Source organism: Hylobates moloch, unplaced genomic scaffold (assembly GCF_009828535.3).
Source record: "Hylobates moloch isolate HMO894 unplaced genomic scaffold, HMol_V3 SCAFFOLD_2, whole genome shotgun sequence".
In the NCBI taxonomy this organism is placed as follows: Eukaryota; Metazoa; Chordata; class Mammalia; order Primates; family Hylobatidae; genus Hylobates; species Hylobates moloch.
Window position 1 is genome coordinate 71,273,563 of NW_026652277.1, and position 15,429 is coordinate 71,288,991.

General features: G+C 42.2%; 2 long non-coding RNA genes across 3 annotated transcripts in view; one reads left to right on the forward strand and one right to left on the reverse strand.

Annotated features, from left to right (window-relative positions):
• Nucleotides 1–2,494, reverse strand: part of LOC131381633 (uncharacterized) — a 44,357-nt gene extending 41,863 nt beyond the window's left edge. For both annotated transcript variants that reach the window (XR_009210513.1, XR_009210511.1), the window contains exon 1: nucleotides 2,201–2,494. This is a non-coding gene — a long non-coding RNA (uncharacterized LOC131381633). The remainder of the gene's footprint in view (nucleotides 1–2,200) is intronic.
• A 329-nt stretch (nucleotides 2,495–2,823) lies between these two features.
• Nucleotides 2,824–15,423, forward strand: LOC131381636 (uncharacterized). Its single transcript, XR_009210514.1, has 3 exons — nucleotides 2,824–2,957; nucleotides 11,699–11,782; nucleotides 15,263–15,423. It is a non-coding gene; the product is annotated as an uncharacterized LOC131381636 (long non-coding RNA).
• The last annotated feature ends 6 nt before the right edge of the window (nucleotides 15,424–15,429 follow it).

Sequence of the window (15,429 nt, forward strand, 5' to 3'; positions counted from 1 at the left end):
AAAGAATGATATTAGACATTTATCTTAAGCGATACACAAAAATTATCTCACAATGGATGAAATATCTAAACATAAGACCTGTAACTGTAAAACTCCTGGAAGAAAACATAGCAGCAAATCTTCATGACATTGAACCTCACAATGATTTATTTGATGTGACACCAAAAGCAAAAGTAACAAAAGCAAAATTAGGCCAGTGGGACTACATCAAACTAAAAAGCTTCTGCACAGCAAAAGAGGCAATCCACAAGATGAAAAGACAACCTACAGAATGGGAGAAAATACTTTCAAGCCATGTATCTGATAAGCCATGGAAATCCAAAATGTATAAAAAACTCCAACAACTCAACCCCCCAAAAAAACAAATAACATGATTTAAAAATGGGTAAAGGTCTTGAATAGATATTTTTCTAAAAAAGACATATGATAAAATGCTCAACATCAATCATCAGAGAAGTAGAGATCAAAACCTCAATGAGATGGCACTTTTAGCTTTCGAGGTTACTAAAACATACATGCACACACATACATACACACAAGTAACAAGTATTGGCAAGGATGTGAGGAAATTGGAAACTTTGTACACTGTTGGTAGAAAGGTAAAATGGTGCAATCACTAAAGAAAATTGTATGGAGATATCTCAAAAACTTACAAATATTATGTGATCCAGCAATCCACTTCTGAGTATATATCCAAAAGCATTGAAATCATAATCTCCAGAGGCTTAGCACTTCCATATTCACTGCAGCATTATTTACAACAGTCAAAAGGCAGAAACAATCTAAATGCCATCAATGAATTACCTAATAAAGAACATGTGATATAATACATTTGATATTTAGCCTTAAAAACAAAGGAAATTATGCCATTTTGAACAACATAGATGAACCTAAAGGACGTTATCCCAAGTGAAATAAACCAGTTACAGAAGAATGAATACTTCATGATTCCACTTAATGAGGTATCTAAAATAGTCAGATTCATAGAGAGTAGGACAGTGGTTTCCTTAAACTAGGGAGAGAAGAAAACAAAAGGTTGATGTTCAATGACATGAAGTTTTATTTATGCAGAACCAAAAGTTCTACTGATCTGCTGTGCCTATAGCTGACAGTACTGTGCTGTAAACAGTTAAAAAATGAGAGGATATATCTCATGTTAAGCATTCTTACAAAAATACCTAGGAATAAAAATACCTAGGAATAAAATACCTAGGAATAAAGCTAACTAGGGAGATGAAATATTTCTACAAGGAGAACTACAAAACACTGCTCAAAGAAACCAGAGATGACACAAATGGAAAAATACTCCATTAAAATCAATAACAAGCAAAACTAGAAAATTCACAAATACGTGGAAATCAATGTACTCTTGAACAACCATTATGTCAAAAAGATATCGAGGGAAATTAGAATGTATCTACATATAAAAAAAGACCAAAAACACAAAATAACAAAAGTTATGGATGCAGCTAAAGTGGTATTGAGGTAGTATAGCAATAAACATCTACTCTAAACAAGAAAAATGTCCAAAAACAAACCCACCTTACTTTAAACTTCAAGGAAGAAAAAAGGAACAAATTAAGCCCAAATTTACCAGAGGAATTAAATAATAGAGATTAGAACAGAAATTAAATAAATCAAATACAGAATAGGAAAACAATAGAAAAAAAACGATGAAATACAAAATAATATTGGCGAATCTTAGCTAGACTAACCAAGAAAAAATAGAGAAGACTCAAATAAAATCAGAAATAAAAGAAGAACTCATGCCATAAAATGCAAATGATCATAAGGGATTACCATAAACAATTATTTGACAATAAATTGGAAGGCCAAGAAGAAATGATAAATTTCTGGAAATGTACACCCTACCATGACTGAATCATGAAGAAATAGAAAACTTAAAGAAATCAATAATGAATAAGATTGAATCAGCAATAAACTGATTAAAAACCTCTCAGCAAAGCAGCTCAGGAAGAGATGGCTTTGTTAATATAATGCCACTAAACATTTTTTAAAAATACCAGTTATTTATATACTCTTCCAAATTACTGAAGAAAAACCACATTTCCAAACTCATTAAACGAAGCTAGTATTTCTGTGATATCAAAACCAAAGCCTTTGTAACACAAGAAAAGTACAGGTCAATATTCTTGATGAATAAAGATGCAAAAAATTCTCAACAAACTGAAATACTCACAAACAGAATGCAACAGCACATTAAAAGTACCAACCACAGCAAGGCTCGCCTCGCTGTGGTGGCACAGGCTCCAGCCTCCAGCATGTGGTGGTGCCTCTTCCTTCTCCTAGTCCTCCAGCCCAGCAGGAGAAGCTCCCGATGCCGGCCGCCCTCCTACTGCTCTGTCGCCACCACCAACCGCAGCGAGGTAGTGTCCCAGGCTCCAGGGCTCCAGGCTCCATCCACCCTCCGGCCTCCAGCAGGCGAAAGGTGGCGACCTCCCCCAGTGCTCTAAGGCAGGCGCAGAGCAGCTCCTCCGCTCCACACAGAAGAACCTGAAATGAGGTGAAGCGAACTCAGCATGTTTTATATACCGAGGTTATGCAAATGAGGTTCCTGGAATACATGTTCTGATTGGACGAGAGAAAAACCTCTAGGCCTACTCTGATTGGACTTTATTTTCATGCTGTGATTGGTTGTGTTAAGACTTGTTCTCATCCAATCAGAATATGATAATAAAGTCCAATCAGAGTAAGCCTGGTGCTTTTTTCTCATCCAATCAAAACATGCAGTCCAGGAACCTCCGTGGGCCTAACTGCAGCATATAAATGATGCTGAAGACGAATGATGCTTTTCCAGGTTCCGCCATCTTCCTGTCTGGTGGGGCGTGGAGGAGTAGAAGTCCGGAGTCACTGGCTGTGTGCTGGAGGCTAGAGCCGTGGGAATGCGGCTCGCCTCGCTGCGGTTGTTGACAGCGATGGAGACAGCGCGGCTGGAGGTAGGAGAAGGAAAACAGTTTTGGGCTAGATGGAGGGGAGTAAAGAGGGTAGTTAGTGCCAAAGGGAAAAAAGGATAGCTTAGCGGGAGAAGGCGTCACGAAAAGATGGCGGGGAAAAAAATTTTGGGGTAGATGGAGGCGGGAAAACAGGGTGGAGCGGGAGGAAAGGAAAGTTTTGCAGAAAGACGGTGGGTGAAAAGTTTCAGGGTGGATGGAGGGGAAAAAGAGGGTTGCAAGTGGGAGGAGGGAAGAGAGGGTGGTGATGGGGGAAAACGGGGGCAAGCAGTAGGGAGAGAAGGTTTTGTGAAAAGACGGTGGGGAGAAAATACGGGGGGGGGGCAGTTTTTGGGTAGAGGAGCAAAAGAGGGCAGCAAGTGGGAGAAGGAAAAAGAGGGTAGCCAGCAGGAGGAAGACAAGGTTTTGTGAAAAGACAGTGGCAGAAAAGAAAGACGGTGGAGAAAGAAAAGACAGTGGGTAAAAAGTGTTTCAATACATGGAGGGGGGAAAGAGGGTGGCGACAGGGAGCAGGGTTAGAGGGTTGGGAAAACGACGGAAAAATAGTTTGAGGTAGATGGAAGGGCAAAAAAGAGGGTGGCAAGCAGGATGGGGAAAGGAGCACGAGTGGTCAAGGAGGGAGACTGAAAAAGATGGGGAAAGTTTTGGGGGGTAGATAGGGGAAAGAGGGAGGTCAGCAGGAGTGGGGCGAAGGCTTTGTGAAAAGACGGGGGCAAATGTTTGGGTGGATGGAGAAGCGGAAGAAAATGGCAAGGAGAAACGGGGGCAAAGACAATGAAGAAAACAGTTTCTGGGTAGATGAGGAGGGGAAAAGAGGGTGGTGAGCAGCAGGGATGGGGAGAAGGTTTTGGGAAAAGATGGGGAAAATGTTTTTGCTTAGATGAAAGAGCAAAAGAGGGTGATGAGAGCGGGGCGGGGGGGCGGAAGGGTAGCCAGGGATAAGGGGAAAAGACGGTGGGAAGAAACAGTGGGGAAAGGGTTTGGGTAGATGGATGGGGAAAAGAGTGTTAAGCAGGACAGTAGAGGCGGCTTTGTGAAATGATGGTGAGGAAAAAATGAAGTTTGGGGGCAGATGGCGGAAGAAAAAGGGTGGCGAGAGGGAGGCGGCCGGCCAAAGGAGGTCGGGAAAAGAAGGTAGGGAAATAATGGTGGGGGACAAAGGTTTTGGGTAGATTTTTTTAATAACATCATTTGTATTTGTGCTTTTGAGTAGTTTGGGTTCTTTATATAGTTTCTGTATGAACCTCTTGCCTGATGCATAGTTTGCAAGTACTTGCTTCCATTCTCTGGGTTGTTTCTTCATTTTTAAAAAAATTTTAAAGTTTTTTAGACAGAGTTTTGCTCTGTCGCCCAGGTTGGAGTGCAGTGGCACGATCTTGGCTCACTGCAAGCTCTGCCTCCTGGGTTCATGCCATTTTCCTGCCTCGGCCTCCTGAGTAGCTGAGACTACAGGCGCCGGCCATCACGCCCAGCCAATTTTTTGTATTTTTAGTAGAGACGGGGTTTCACTGTGTTAGCCAGGGTGGTCTCGATCTCCTGGACTCGTGATCGGCGTGCCTCAGCCTTCCATAGTGCTGTGTGTACAGGCGTGAACCACCGCGCTCGGCCTGTGTGTTCATTCTACCGATTGCTTCCTCTGCTTTGCAGAAGCTTTTATGTTTAATGTAATTACATCTTTGCTTTTGTTTCTTGTGCTTTTGATGTCTATTTGAAAATTCCTTGGTCTCTCCAGTTTCATGAAGCATTTATCCAATGTTCTCTAGTAGTGTCATAGTTTCAGGTCCTACATTTAAGTCTTTATTTTGAGTAGATGTTTGTATATGGTAAGATAACGGCCTAGATGGATTCTTGTACATGTGGGTGTTGGGTTTTCCTACCACAGTTTATTGAAAAGATTGTCCTTCCCAAATGTGTGTTCCTGGTGCCTTTGTTAAAAATGGGTTAATAAATGCATGAATTTATCTCTGATTTCTTTGTTGTGTTTCTCTTGTCATTTGTTCGTCTCTGTCTCTCCCCCGCCCCTTTTATTGATAGTACCATGCTGTTTTGATAGTACCATGCGTACTATAGATTTGTAGTGTATTTTGAAATCAGGTGGTGTGATGCTTCCAGCGTTTCTTTTTATTCCAGATTCTTTTGTCAGGTATTTTGCATTTCCATATGAATTTTAGGCCGGTCTTTTCTATTTCTACTAAGAATGCCTGTTGTAATCTAATGCTGTCCTTCCTGTAACTTAAGACGGATTGCATTGATTCTGTAGATTCTGCTGATAAAGATATTTTAACAATATTCTTCTAGTGCATGGACATGGGATATCTTTCCGTTTACTTCTGTTTCAATATCTTAAAAGGGGTTAATATTCAAAATACATAGGCAGCTCAAACATCTCAATAGCAAGAAAACAAACAATTGTGCTTTTTAAAAATGGGCAAAAGACCTGAATCGACATTTCTCAAAGATATATGCGTGGCCAACAGGTATATGAAAAAATGCTGAATGTCACAAATCATCAGGGAAATGCAAGTTAGAACCTCAAGGAGGTATCACCTCACACCCGGCATATGTATTTCTTTCTGAAGATTTGTTTTTGTTGGCAAGATTGTTCTTTTTTGCTTGTTTTGTTTGTTTGATATATTTTCTTTCCTGTAAGCACATTTATTGAAGTGTAGCAAACTAAAAAGTGCACAGATCAGGAATGTCTAGCTCTACGTATTTTTCCAAGGTGAACCGCCACACAGATGAACTCTTAACAGAATTACCAGCACCCCAAAACCTTCTTGTATCTTTTCCCAGTCACAATCCTGTTCTCCCATCTTGCCAAACTGTTAGTATACATAAGATGATTTCACTTATAAAAAGGTTTTAAAAAGATAAAACTATTTTGTTCAATATTATGTTAGTGAAATATATTGGTGGTATTGTTTGTAGTAGTGTTTCATTTACTTCAGTTTCTACATAGAATTACCATTGTGTGTAAATACAAGTAGGGGATGGTTAATATTTTTAAATTCTTGAAATTTTTATTGGGGTAATTGTAGATACACATGCAGTAGGTAGTACAAAAGAATACAACGAGATCACATGTATTATTCACCTGGTTCCCCCTGGTGGTAACATTTTGCAAAACTGTAACAACCAGGTCATTGACTGATACAGTCTACCAGCCTTGTTAAAACTTTCCCTGTTTTATTTGTATTTTGCGTGTACATGTGTGCACATAGCTCTCTGTAACTATGTCACATGTCTTAGCTCCTGAATCCACCATAGTCAATCCAGGGCAGCTCCATCCCCTCAGAATTCTCTGGTGCTGTGCCTTTAAAATCACACTGACCCCTTTGCAATGCCCCCTCCACTGTTCCTGATCCCTGGCATAAACTAATCTGTCTCCATCTCTTAAGTTTTTCATTAAAAAATGTCATACAAAAGAAATCATAGTGTTTAACATTTTGGGATTCGATTTTTTTTCACTTAATTCCCTGGAGATTTACCCCAGTTCTTGTTTATACCAATAGTTTATTCCTTTTTATTGCTAAGTATGTCATGTTGTGGCTATACCACAGCTTGCTTAAGCATTCACCCGATTAAGAATATTTGGGCTGATACTATTTTTTGGCAGAGGACACTTAAAGCTGCTACGGACACGTCTGTGCAGGTTTTTGTGTGAACGTAAATCTTCATTTGTTTGAGATAAAAGCCCAAGAGTGCAATGGCTGCATTGTATAAATCACATGCTTACTTTTTAAAGAATCTACCAAATTATTCCCCAGGCTGGTTGTACCATTTTATATTCCCACCAGCAATGTGTGAGCACCCCAGATTCTCTGTATTCTCAACAGGCATTTGGTGTTAGCATTTTTTTTTACGTTTCTCTAATAGCTATGTGCATTTAACTGATCGCTGATGATTTAAAACATTGTCTCACATGTTTATTTTCCATCTATATCTCCTTTTTAATGAGAGGTTCCTCTTTTCTTCCTTTTAAATATCAAGAGCTTTTTTTATATATTGTAGCATAGATCCTAGTCCTTTGTCAGAAATTGGCATTTTTTATATAAGTATAGTCAATTTTGGTAAGGGTCCCACATGCACTTGCAACAAATTATATTCTGTATTGGTTGTAGGGCTTTCTGTATGCCAAGTTTGTAATCAAGTTGTTCAGATTGACATTTCTGTTGATTGTTTTGTCTGACTGGAGCATCAGTTTTAGGTAAGTTAAACCCTTTATAATGTTGAATGTTCCTATTTTGGTTTGCAGTTCGGTCAATTTCTGTGTTACACATTTTGAGAATATATTTGTTATAGCTTACAAATTTAGGATTGTATCACTCTTTGAGGGCTGTTACTGATTTTTTTTCTTTTTAGCAATGTATCTTGCATTAATGTCAACTTTGACTTATGATTTTAAAGTTATACTTTTTTTCTTTTGTTTGGTCTTTACAAAGAATATCTTTTTCTAACCTTTGACTTTCAACTATTCTATGTATCCCTACTTAATGTTTGTTTCTTGTAAGTATAAAAGAGTTGTTTTATTTTCACCTAATCAGTTTTACCATTTATTTAGAATGTAACTACTGATAAATTAGAGGTTATTGCTTTTTCTTTGTGATTAATTAATTTCTTATTTCTGTTTTTTTTGTCTCTTAGCTTGTTTCACTTTCCCAACATTTCAAGGACGCCGTTCTGTTTTCTGTTTACCTCCTTTGTGTATATTGAGACACTGTTAGCCTTATATTAATATTTTCTCTTTTGAAAATATTTCTTTGTTTCTGCTGCTTTTAAAATCTTTCCTTGCCCTGTTTTTCTGCAGACTTATTATAATGTACCAGGTGGAGTTTTTCTTAAATTGTCTGCTTTGTAGAATGTCTTAAATCTCTCTTTTAATATCTATTGTCAGTTTGGGGAAATTCTTGGTGATATTGCCTTAAAATATTGCTTATGTCCCAATTCCTCTGTTTCTTCTGGAACTTCAATTACGCGAATATTTTCTGTACATACTATCTTTTTTTTCTGCTTCAGTTAAAATGTTTTCTACTATAATGTTTCTTCCAACTCAAGCCATGTATATGCATTTTGTATTTCAGATATTTGTTTTTCAATTCTGAATTTGTTTGATTCATTATGGCTTCTAGTTTTCTGCCAAAATTCTGAGTCATTTGTTTCTTTTCTAAAACACATGAATCATAGTTAACTATTAAAGTTCCTGTTACTATTGATAACAGTGGTATCCAGATACCCTACTCCTTTTTTTTTTTCTCTCCAGACACCTAGGGATCAGATACCTAATCCCACCTGCAGAGTCCCTCTTGTCAAGTAAGACAGGATATTCATAGGTTCCAGGGGTGTGGGTGTGGACCCCTCTGGCAGCCGTTCTGCCCACCTTGGTGGACGAGCGTGCAGTGCAGGCCAGCCAAGGGCATGCATGGGACATGCTGCTCCCTGACAGGGGTGACCTGGAAGGAACAGGGAGGCAGCGCAGGGAACATCTTTGGGTCTCGCAGTGATCCCTACACAGAAGCAGCTTTGCAAGTCAGAAGCCAAAACCCAGCAGCATCGGGGATGGGAGAGCAGGACAAATGCATGGTGTTGGGCGCGGGGCGGGGAGTTCTCCACCGCGGCTGCCGCCATCGGCCCGAGCCTGCACTTTTGTCACACTGGCTTTTGGAGAGCGAGGTCGTTTGACAGAGGCCCTTGGTTTGGGGGCAGTCTGGGAGGTCTTCCCACCTCCTCTCCTGAGACTGGGGAGCTAGAAGCTTGTGCTGCCCCTGGAGGCAGCTGCCATGGGCTCTGGGCCATGTGGAAGGCCATGTGCTGGCCTGTTCCTAACACCGTGACTTCACACAGGGCATGAGAACCTTTCCCTGATGTCTTCATATTGCTTCAAAAGAGGGAGAAGTGTTTGTTTCCATCCCGTTTTGTTGGCTGCATCAGGATCAATTTTCAGAAGTCCAGGGTGGACCCATGTTGGCAGAGTACCCTTTCTAGACAGAGTTGCCGCTGATTGGCTAAGACATGCCCCCATCCTCTTGCTCTGAAGAGTAAGTGGTTGAGAGAGTATGCACAGGATGACTCATTTACAATGGGTTTTCCGCAGTGTTTAACTCACGGGCTTTTCAGTCCATAGGCTTGGCGTTTCCTCAGCTGCTTTCCCTTAGAGCAGATTATGTGTAAAAACGTAGCTGGCAATGGGGAGAAACTCATCTGAGCAGCCGCTGGGTTAGAATACTAGGAAAGGTTGGCAGGGAGAGAACTCGTACCTTTACACGGTTCGGAAGTACTAAGGGAAGCTCAGAGGCCACGCAGGGCATGGGCAGCTCTGCACCTGCTCCCCAGGCACAGCTACCTGGAAGGCTTTCCAGAACAAGCTTAAGAGCATCCGCAATCAACAGCCAGATGTTTTCCACCCGTGCCTAGCACTGAGTTATTAAAACTGCCCAGCACATTGGCTCCTGCAGGCAGTGGCAGGCTGCCCCCCAGACCTCACCCAGGCCACAGTACTATGGAGAGAGTGGAGTGACGTGAGTTTTCTCACCAGGTGGCATGCTGTGTGCCACGCACAGGTGGTCAGTGGCTGGGGTGGAGAGGTCACCAGTTGGAGAGGAGCAGCACTGTCTGGGCCTGGAGGTCCCCAGAGCCATGCACTTGCTCAGCTAAGCCAGCTTCGGGTCACTGAGTGCCCTTCTCCCTGACCCCAGCGAGGTCCCTTCCTGGCACTCGAGGGAAGCCTCGGGGGACTGTACCAGGGGACAGCGGTAATCAGTACCTCGGGGAGGGCACCCTGGGCCCCTAGGTGCTGATCATTCATATATATGGATTTTGTATCATCAAAGCACAGGTCGTCATAGGTGAATCTCAAGGGAACCATGAAGAGTGAAAAAAATAGTTGCAAAGGTTACACCGGATGAGCTCCTTTCTGTAACGTTCTTGAAATGACAAACCTACAGAAACAGAACGGATTAGTGGTTGCGAGGGGTGGGGGCTTGGGGTGCTTCTGGTCATGGAAGGCAACACTCTTGTGCTGATGGACATGTGGACCTATACACGTAGTAATGTTGCATGGGACGTGCATGTGCCCTCTTTTCACACGCACACTTGAGGGCAGGAAACACTGGCGAGAGCTGGATAAACTAGGTTGATTGTATCAGTAGCAGTATCCTGGTAGTGATGTTATACTATCGTTTTTTGCAAGATGTTAACCATTGCGGGAAGCCGAGTGAAGGGTCCATGAGCTCTTTCAGTGTTACAGTGTTACTTCTCACAACTGCAAGGGACTCAACGGTTTCCTAAAAAGAAAACGCTCAACTAAGAGGAAAACTAATTAATCATAAGCAAATGTTGATGCTGAATGTATGTTTTTTCCTTTTTCCCTTGCATGCTTTTAATCAGATCATGACGGTAGATATTGACTTAGCTTCCCTGATGAATACGGGTTAGGAGCTGCACACAAGGGCCCTGACAGCAGGCAGCTACTGTGTAGTTGGAATACAAATAATACTGCTTTCATGATTATTGATTGAGGAAATGTGATCAAATGGGGGATGTATGAGTTGTGCAATGAAAATGAGCTTGAAAAAGGTAGACATTAAATGCTGGCAGTATTTCTTCAGGTTTGGTCTGTACACATGAAAACTTAAGTAGAGGAATCTGCTTCCTTCTAATGAATTTGCAGCCATCTCCTCAGCCAGGGTGGTTAATTCAGTCAGATTCTTTCTGCTTGAGTGGTCCAGGTAATTGCAGAAGTGAAACCTCACTTTGCCTCCTTCCAGAAACCTTCAGCTGGCTTCCCCCTTAATCGTTTCTTTGAAATGCTTAGTTTTCATTTCTCTTTTTCATCTTTTAGGTCCCACCTTGTTTTAAAGATAGTCAGTACAGGAGGCATGCCAAGCTATCTTATGCACATTCAACACAATTATAATGAAAGTAAACCAACTCTGGAAGACAGTTCCCAGAAATTAATTATCGCACAGAAAGTGAAAACAACAGCCTTTTGTTATCATGATAATGAAATCACCACCACCTTAATACTTGACAAACTTGGCCATGCCTCTGTTGAATTTCTGCTGAATAAACTGGAAAAATATTGCAATTGGCTCTCCAAGGAAATTTGTTTAATACAACCACTGTTTTTTTTCTGTGGAACAGGCGAGTGGGGTATCTAGAGACTAGAGATTGCAAGTGCCTAGGAGTTTCCTTTGCCACTAAAGATAGATGAGCGCACCCTTATAGTTTTTCTCTTAGTTATTATTTTGTATTGCACTGAAGTATTCAGTCTCTATTTTGGAGAAGAACTGCTAAGAATTTTAAAAATATGTTAATAGGCTGTTCCCCGATACAGGCTGCACGCCTTCCTCAGGCACTTGACAAGCTTCACGAGCTCGTGTTATTTTAGATATTAAAACATACTAGCCCATAAAATACGGTGCTGTGAATATAAACCTTTATGAACCTCTTGGGGTAGTCCTTCTAAAATGTGAATTAAGATATTCCATGATTCAAGCCCATAAACTGAAAAGTAGCCATCACCTTGAGTAGTAATTTGCTTTCTGAAACCCCAGCCTGTAAATTGCCTTTGGCCTGTGCTCACTGAGTTCTGAGTTTGCACGATGCTAACTAACGATGAAGTCTTCAAGAATGGTTTTTAAGAGGAGCCCAAACGATTTTAGGTTATATATGGTCTCGGACATACTCTCCTTTGGCTTAGGGGCTTTTTTTTATTTTCTTGTTTGAAGAGCCACCATATTTTACTGCTGAGCCTGAGGGTCGGATTTCAGCTGAAGTAGAAGAAACTGTGGACGTCGGATGTCAAGCCATGGGTGAGTGCAGAGTGGCTGCTGGACAAGGAGCCGTGACTGGGAGGAAGGAAAACAACTTTTTTCCATAGCAGAATTGTCATCATTCTAGGGAGACATTGAGTGTGATGGCGAAGAGCAGACTTCAGAGAGTAGATCGGTCTTGGGGCAGTGACTGGGTAAGGCATTTGACTTTGTCAAGCTTTTGCTTCCTCCGCTGCAAAACAGATGATACTATTTACCTAGCGGAGCAAAAAGGAAGCCCCCATCTACCCCAGACAGAGAGGGGACGCCATCATATCCTGTGGACTCCCCTTCCAAGGTCCTGACTCCACAAGAGTGTGGACCCCCCCCCCCCCGAGATTCGGTGCAGAAAATTCTTATCCATGGGATGACTGGGACTGGTGACCAAATCCACTCTAGAAAGGGAGATGGGTATACACGTATTTGATATGAGGTACGAGGCAATTTTGTTCCATTGATGGATTGCACAGTGGTGAAGCCAGAGCTGGGAGTGTGTCCCTCACTGGAGTGATGGCCCTTGTGCCCGTTAAGTAATTTCTCATCACCCAGCCCACACCCTTTTGAGTCCCCATTGTCTGTCCCTCCACACACTGCATCCATGTGTACATGTGACTTAGCACCCATTTATTAGTGAGAACAGGCAGTCTTTGTCTTTCTGTGTCTGAGTTCTCTCACATAACTCAATGGCCTCCGGTTCCATCCAGGTTGCTGCAAAAGACACCCTTTTTTTCTTTTTTGTGGCCTAATCGTATTTGAATAGGAAATGTTACCCTTTTTTTTGCCTTTTCAGCTCTGGGTCCACTTTTCCTTTGCCGTTCAGGTCATCCCAGCCTTCATTCCCATGCCTCAGTTACAAGCTGCCCACTGTCACCATCTCATGTCGGGCAGCACAGGTGATGACACAATACCTTCTAGCAGAGGCTTGTCAAGGCAGTTTTGTTAACAAAACCTGTGTTTGTATTCTGGCAACTATCAGGAAGCAAAAAGGATCTTTTTTCTGTTTGTACCTATCCATCCTAAGGATAGTATTTTCTCCTATTCCCTAAGAGCTCGGAAGGTAGGAATGACTACCGGTTTTGTAAATCTTCAAAACAGCTCCTGAGAGAGATGATTATCTCACTGTACCACAGGAAAACCAAGCCCTAGGAAGCATAGCTAAGTTCCGTGCCCAAGGCACTGGGCCACGCGCTGAAATGGGATCCTTCTCTGGTGAAGTCATTGCCCAGTGTGTGGCCTGTGGGAGTTGCTCATTAAATGCTGGGTATATAACTTACCTGGGGGCACATGGTAATGGAGGCAGGACCCAAACGCAACTCTGTCAGCCACCAAAGCGGCCACCTGGCTCTTGCCAGAACACTAGCTTCCCCCAGGACCTGAAGCCCTGGACTTAGAACAAATGCCATTTGTCCATACCTGGAGCTGTGTGGATGCCATTTCTTATTCCTGAAAATGGTGTGTCACCCTTCCAGTCCTGGTGGTAGAGGGAAAGATCAGCCTCTGCCCAGAGACTCCCTCCCGACCCGCTGTGCTTTGTAACCACTGCTCCTGGCCCAGAACTTGGTTCAGTAGGAGTTCTGGTCCTCGGCTCCTGACCAGCTCACAGCGGCTGCTGTCCACGGCTCTGTTCTGTTTCTGTTCTTCTCTGTTTCAGCTCTACTGATTCAGCATGGGGAGGGGGGAAGAGTGTGAGAGAAGAGAAAGACGAATTTTACATGGAATTATCTTTCTAACGGTGGTTGCATTGTTCTTTCTTGTGTAGGTGCCAGCTTCTTAAGGCCAACAACTCTGAATGTGAAGCTATAAAAGATTTAGAGAGCTTGTATTTCAGAAATAAGAGTATACAGTACTGTGGGGGATAAGATTTCTGTTATGACATTAAATTGTCCCAAAATAGAAATACTCCCAGTTCCCTATGTACTAACAATTATTTTTCAACAAATGACAATCTTAAATTCCCTTTGACAAGAGAAAGCTTTTTTTTTTTTGCAGGACTTCTGCAGGGTAAACTGCTTGTTAAGTGTAGACTTAGAGATATAGAGAGAACAGATCTTCCAACATTGCACTGCCGTCGTATAATTTACTGCTTTCTTTTCATTTTGACAGTGAAACTATAGCAGCATGCGAAGTGGTTATTCCTTATGAAAGTGATATCATGTAACTGCTATTATGAGATATTACATGAATTGGTTATGCCTTTACCTTGAAATGGATTTTTTAAGATTTCCTGACTTAATGAAAGGTGACAGGAAACATAAGGCAAAGAAGAGAATCTGAGAAGACATTATCTTGAGATATTGCATGGCATTAACTATTTATTGAAGTTGACATCTCACACCTACCCACACGCCGTCTTAAATCAAGGGGTTTTGGTGTGCTTTGCACTGAAGCATGTCAAGATATGTTTTTTTTAAATCCACTTTCTATTTAGGGAAACTGAGGTACAGAACCATCTGAGATCTAGATATCTACTAAGTCTAGATATGCCTCATGGAGCGAGGCAGCTTTTCCTATGCCCACAATGGAATACCTCTTGTGCCTCCTCGACCCTTAACAAGGTTATTTAACCTAATAAATTGCTCCTCTGAGACAGTAGAACTCCATGAAGGCCCATGGTATCCAACCCCTTTGATAGGGGGTGTTTAAAAGATGGCACTCATTTTCATTGTTAGCTGTTAGGATGAATAGTGATACTGCCATTGAATACTCACCAGGTGCCAGGCGCTTTATACATACATATGTAAATGTACACACATGCTCACAAACACACACATAGAAACACGTACACATATATGCAGGTGCTCATATACATAGAGATGTACACACATACACGCACATGTATACACATACACGAACACATGCATATATATGCACAAACGCATGCACATACGCATGTAAACACGTATATATGCACATATACACACGTGCACACTCATAGACACACAAACACATCCAATCTTCAACCTTCTAAAGTCACAATTATTCACTTACCTGCATGTGAGGAAACAAAGGGACAGGTAACGTATTCTGCCCAACGTGACACTGTCCGCGAGGCACGGACCTGGGATGTGGCCTGTGTCCTGTCCTCTGCCCCATGACCCTGTGCCCAAGCCCTCCCTCAGTGGCTGAGTAGGGCACTGCAGAGCAGAGAGGGCTTCATCTCCATCTGAACCTTAAGGTTAGTCTCAGCTGGAATCTCCTTTCCAAACAAGAGCACGAGCCCGTGTGGGTTCTGAGCGGAGCCTGGCAGGCACCGCAGCCGACGTGGCCAGAGTTCGCACCAACTGCTCCTCTCAATGCCCCTCTGTGTCGATTCGCTTCATCTACAATGAGAAAAATAGCTCCTTACAGGGTGGTTGAAAGCACCAATAGACAAGAAAATGCCTATTAAAATATTGCCATTCTAATCTTTGAAACAGATGTGCCTCAGTTCTCACGTCAGGAATTATTTTTAAGATTCTATTTACTCCCATTCCTACACAGGGGTCCCCCTTCCCACTCTCCAGTGGTACAAGGATGCCATCTCCATCAGCAGGCTCCAGAATCCTTGATACAAAGCGCTCCCCAGCAGAGGCCTGCGCATCCAGAAGCTGCATCGAGAGGACTCCGGAATCTTCTAGTGCTTCGCCAGCAGTGAAGGAGGGGAGATC